Source organism: Cynara cardunculus, unplaced genomic scaffold (assembly GCF_001531365.2).
Source record: "Cynara cardunculus var. scolymus isolate 2C unplaced genomic scaffold, CcrdV1 Un_Scaffold_1384, whole genome shotgun sequence".
In the NCBI taxonomy this organism is placed as follows: domain Eukaryota; kingdom Viridiplantae; phylum Streptophyta; class Magnoliopsida; order Asterales; family Asteraceae; genus Cynara; species Cynara cardunculus.
The window spans coordinates 85,531-91,758 of NW_020200754.1; positions in this window are offsets into that span (position 1 = coordinate 85,531).

The following is a 6,228-nucleotide window of genomic DNA, read 5'->3' on the forward strand; positions in this document are numbered from 1 at the left end:
TAGAGTTTCASTCTTATGCGACCCCAATCACCAAGCGAACTCAATTTAGGCGCAAAGGACTGCCCCCTGTCTGGAACACCCTGTTTTCTATCGTCAACTGCTGTTTGACAGGGAAGGTTGGCAGTCATGACCAAACTGCTGTTCGAGGATATGGTCGTGTTAATCAAGAAGAAATGCGCAAGTCAAAGAGACAAGAAATCGAAGGTCAAAGCACAGAAAAAGACCAAGGAGGACATGAACCAACCCGGCCTCATCCTGCAACGTTTCCTTGGTCTGGCCTATGGCGATTTGTTAGCAGCGAAGCTCCCCTCTGTGGAGCCAAATGCAAGGCTCTACCCGTTCAAAGAGTTTCACCCCATTGAGCATGAGCAAGGGTACAGAAGCCCTAGACCGTTATCAAGAGTCATGCTTAGGTTTCTTAGCCATGAAGACATAAAAGCCTATAGACGTGGATTCAGGCGATCAGAACCGGTCCCTGAGACCCCACCACGAATAGGAGTACCCCTAGGAGAGCGAATCAAAAAAATGAGGGTTGAGGGACGATCGGAGGAGCCTACAGAGGCTGGTAAGACGAGTGAGGTTGCGCCTAGAGTCCCAAGTCCTCCAACCAAGAAGGCTAAGAAGACACATAAGGGTGTCGACTCTTCTGCGAAAAAGAAGGGGAAGAAGAGCCCTGCAGAAGAAGAAGGCCCAAGTGTTCCTCTGCCAAAGCCTAAGAAGAAGAAAGTCAAGAAGGCTCAACCAACAGAACTTGTGGTCACAGAGCCAGTGGTCACAGAGCCTATTGTCACAAAGGCTGTGGCACAAGAGATCCCGACAGAGGCTACCACTCAAAAGCGCAGAAGGTTGCGCAAAGTTGTTCTCGATGTTTCCCCAACAGAACAAATCCAGGATGTTCTTGTCAATATCCAAAAGGAGTTCAGAGCGCCAATTGACATATCCAAGTTGGGACAGAGGTCGTCTTAGACGAAGAAGAAGAAGAGGAAGAAGAACTAGGTGAGGGAGAACAAGATGCCAAAGGCACACAACCTAGCCCACCTCCCAGTGCATCCCACGTTTCTAGGGGCCCTGTTCTAGAGGGATCCCCTATTGAACAAGGCACGCACATGCCGAACCCAAACCAGCCTACCCATGCAGAGGACACTCTTTCGTCCTCTGTGGATCGCACAGCCGGGCAACCCCAAAATACTCCTCCATCCTCTCAAAAGGATGAAGGTTTTAATACAAGAGTCCCTTCGCCCAAGGACTCGACACATCCTACAGAAGCATTCGTTGCTTCTTCACACAAGAGTGACCACCCAAAACATGCTTCAGAGGCACAAGTGAGGCACAAAGAGACAGAGGGTCTAGAACGCCCTCTGTCCCCACTAGATCACTCTGCCATGCTTTAGGAGATGAAATCTACAGAACACCAGTAGGCTCTCCTTTACGAGATGTTTGAGGATCTGGTGGAAGTCCCCAAGCAGACTATGCAATACCAGTCGCTGAGGGCGCCTCAGGCTCCGAGGCTACTAAATCACCATGTGTTGGTGGTTTAGGTTCCCAGGATATGTATGTGACAAAGGGGGAGCTTAAAACCTTTGCCACAGAAATATTCAATAAGATAGACAAGTTGAAAAGCTTGTTTATATCCCGATCGACGGCAGAAGACGTTTCACCGATAACAGCTGCTCTGAAGGAGTTGAGCTCAACCACAGCAGAACTCAAGTCTACTCTTTCAATTCTTCAGAGCTCTGTCCTACAGAAGGAAGATCTCACAGAGGTGTTCAAAGCTCTAAGCCTYAACCCCTCCTCCATCCAGACCTTGAAGACAAAACTTTCAGAGATGGCTGCCCAAGGACTCGATACATCCCACAGAAGCATTCGTTGCTTCTTCACACAAGAGTGACCAACCAAAACGTGCTTCAGAGGCAAAAGTGAGGCACACAGAGACAGAGGGTCTAGAACGCCTTATGTCCCCACTAGATCACTCTGCCATGATAGGCTCTGAACCTACAAGGCACAAAATCTACAGAACACCAGTAGGCTCTCCTCTGGGAGATGTTCGAGGATCTGGTGGAAGTCCCCGAGAAGACTACGCAATACCAGTCGCTGAGGGCGCCTCACGCTCCGAGGCTACTAAATCACCATGTGTTGGTGGTTAAAACCTTTGCCACAGAAATATTCAATAAGATAGACGAGTTGAAAAGCTTGTTTATCTCCCGATCGATGGCAGAAGACCTTTCACCAATTACAGAGGCTCTGAAGGAGTTGAGCTCAACCACAGCAGAACTCAAGTCTACACTTTCAACTCTTTAGAGCTCTGTCTTACAGAAGGATGATCTCACAGAGGCATTCAAAGCTCTAAGCCTCAACCCCTCCTCCATCCAAACCTTGAAGACTGAACTGTCAGGTATGGCTGCCCAATTCTCTGCTGACCTCATCTCTGCGGGGTACACGGATTACTCCTCTATCAAAGACGAAATCAAGCAGATGTTTTTCTCTGTGGTAACATACGGTATTGATACCAAGTCCTCAAGGGCCAACATCAATCGCCTTGCTACCCGCAGAGAGATTGATGCCATGGTTGAAACTCCGGGTATTATCGTGTGCAAGCATACAGACCGTCTTCTCAAAGAGGCCCGTGCCTCCAATACAGCGATCAGAGACTGTACATCACAACTCGTGAAAGAGGGTGACCTCCTCAGAAGCGTCTCCAAACTGAAGTGGTCAACAGAGATCGACATCAATCACACCTCTGAGCTTGCAAATGAGGCAATTAAGAAGATGAAGAAGGCGGACACCAAAATTTTGTAGAGGTTGGAGAAGGCTCCCCTGGATACTTGCAAGGCAGAAGCCAAAAAGAACCATGACGATCAAGAAGATGATGATCATGATCGTTATGAGGGTGAGAAGAAGGCCGAGAAGAAAGCACCAGAGCCATAGAAGACTCCTGCTAGAGGCGTCAAAATTGTGGACTCTACAGCTGCCTTGTTCTATAAAGGCAAGGAAAAGGCTCCAGAGCCCAAAGGCAAAGGTAAAGGCATAGTTGTAGAGTCACCACAGAAGGGGTCGTCGTCTAGTACAGAGACTCCACAGGAAATAAATGAAGAGGAATACAGAGATGACCCAGGACTCCTTGAAGCTTTAAAGGCATCTCTGGCAGAGGCTCTAGCAAGGAAAGGCAGAGGCCCCATCCCTCGCAGAGAAGGAGAAGGCTCTTCATCACAACTCCCACCAATCCAAGAAACGTCCACGGGTACGTTTGACGCTCTACAAGGAACCGTCAAACCCATCCTTGCAGAGGGGTCAACCCAGAGGCCAATTCTAGAGGAAAAAGAAGCCAAGGTGCCAGAGTCCGCCACGGTAGGAAGGGTGTCTAAAATATTCGAATCTATGAGCAAGATTCCAATGCCAAAAATCAGAACAGAGCCCGTTACTACTTTGGAAGAAATTCAAGTATGGAGGTACTCTTCATCAGACACAGAGCCTCCCTATGATCCAGAGCTCACAGGGATCCCTTCTGCCGCAGCCAAGTTCCARTTCTMTAAGCTCACAAGGCCTCGTGAGCAAGTCTTCTCAGAGCACATGATCACCTCCCTAGAGACAATTTCTCAAAGGACAATGCTAAAGAAGAAGGTACTCTATGCTCAGTATGTAGTAAGGAGGGAAGATGGCAAACTGTATACATTCACAGACGCTGACCTCTACAACCTCTGTGTGTTTGATGTCATCTACATGCACAAAATTCTCAACATCTACATGGAGAGGAGGTCAAGCTACTCAATATCGCTCAGAAGGCTGCTTGAGGTCATGTGCGCACAAGTAAGATATTACAGCCAGAAGGACTTCGAGCTTGCAGTCAGGTTAGTCCAAAAAGATCTAAAGATATCCCCTCCATACAGCAGGCTTGGTTGGATACTTAGGTATCATCCAAACTCCATTATTCACAACCCCACTTTTGGGTTTGTGAATTTGGATAAGGATGATATCCTAAGATTCTATGATCCAACAGAATCACACAAATACTCAACAGAGACGCTAGAATGGATATACAGAAGAGCAGCGGCATAAGTGGACAAAGGACATCTAAGGTTGAGCGAAGTGTCTCGCATCTTGGAGGCRATCAAAATGCAAATCAACTTCAGAGAATGGATCTTCAACGTCTACAGAACTATCAAGTCTGACATGTTATACGCAGTAGACAACTTTCCAGAATCTGTCGTTTGATAAATCTTCTGTACCAGTTTTTAGCCCATGTTTCACAATTTTGTAATTTCTCTTAATTCTTGTAATTATTTTCAGAGGATGAACTTTTATCTCCTCTTGTAATTTTCTTTCAATTAAGTCATTTCTTGCATTTAAATTTCCAATTTTACTTTTTCATACTTAGGGGGAGATTGTTAGCTCTCACTTCATTTAATGTAAAAGTATGGAAAAAGTAAATACTGCAAGTGTTGACAGAAGAGGTTCCACCACAGAAGACCACAGAGGTCCAACAACAGAAGATGCTCAATCGTACAAGTGAAGTGTGACAGAACCTCTGTTGTCTATCACAGAGGTTATGGAAACTGGTCCTTTGTAAACAAAGCGTACAAGTCAAAGATAACAGAATCTCTGTTGTCTATCACAGAGGTTCTGGAAGTTGATCCTCTGGAATCAAGTGATTTCAAGGCACATCCAGCAGAGCCTCTGGGATGGCTCACAGAGGGTCTGCAGTTTTATCTTCTGTGAAGAACTTCTTTACTATTTACTTAGGTTAGTTAGATGCTTGTGCTTATCACGTGACTGTTTGTAATCTGCTCTATTTGAACGACTTAGATTAATTTGTACGTCTAGGTCATGTCAGAAAAGCCGTTAGGAACGAGTATAAATAGCAGCTTAGGCCTTTGTAATTCAGTGTGCTTCCATATTGTATTGTAAACATTTTCATTCAATTGAAAATCATTTGAAGCTTCTCTCTCGTGTTCTTCATTCAACTGTGCTCTTCATTGATTATTACTATGTTTGTTCTTATTGCTTCCGCTGCACTAATATTGTCAAATAGATCATCCAGAATAAGTGATTAATATCCAAAACTGAGTTAATCGATCCTATCAGTCGTCGAAACGATATCTCCAGGACGAAGGAAGAGAATAATGTTTTGTTCCTTAAATGTCTCGGGGATGAATAGACACAACTGTCAATGTCCTTTCAAGCAAATCAGGACTTAGACGGCTGGTCACTTCATGACGTACATGGAACGCTTGCTGCACAAGAGAAAGATATCATGAAGAAGAAAGTGTCCATCGATGGACCCCTGGCTCTTGCTGCTGAAGAAAAATATGTTTCAAGGACCTCCATCAGCTGGTGGTAAAATCAGTATCTGAGGACGAAACATCCGAATCAAATGATGATATCAAAGCCTTTGCTAAATCTCTGGCCTTTATTACAAAACAGTTCCAGAAGAAGTTCATCAAAAGACCCTATGAACGAAGACACTTCAAAAGGGAGAAGTACCAGCCAATCGTATGAAAGGAAGCCATCGAAATTCTATCAGAGGGAAGACAGAAGAGATGGAAGAGAAGGGAGAGAAGATAGAAGAGAAGATAGAAGAGAGGAGAAGAAAGAAGACAGAGACGAAAGGAAAAATGACCTCCATTGCTTTAGGTGCAGAAAAATCGGTCATTTTTCCAAAGAATGCAGAGGACGACTGGTAAAGGATGCTGATTACTACAAGAATAAATATAAATACAATCCAAGAGAGCGAAGCCTGATGGGTGAAAAAAGAAAATTGGGTGTCGGATTCTTCATCCGATGACGAAGATAAATAACTCATCTATCTGATGGCCATGTCCAATGCAGAATCTGCCTCTGACTCTGATGATCAGGTATGTGAGTCTACTTTCAATGAAACCAACTCTGCTCTATCTGAGCTAGAGTTAAGCGTAATAAAGCTTTCAGAGGACTTCTTGAAACTAAAAGAAAAATTATATTTTGAAAAATCTAAAAGACTTAAAGCGGAAAAAGAAGTCAGTTTCTACAAAAGAGAGACTGACCTTCTACCCGAAGAAAAAGCCGAACTCGTCAAGGAAAAAGACTCGCATCGCCACTCTCAAAAAATCAGAGGAAGAAAAACTTTTAAAATTAAACAAGCGAGTAACCAAAGACTTAGAAAAGGAAGCTAAGGACTTAAAAGAATTCGAGGCAGAGAGACTTAACTCAATAGCTCTCAAATATTTCTTTCAAAAAGAAAGGGAGGTTCTTCAC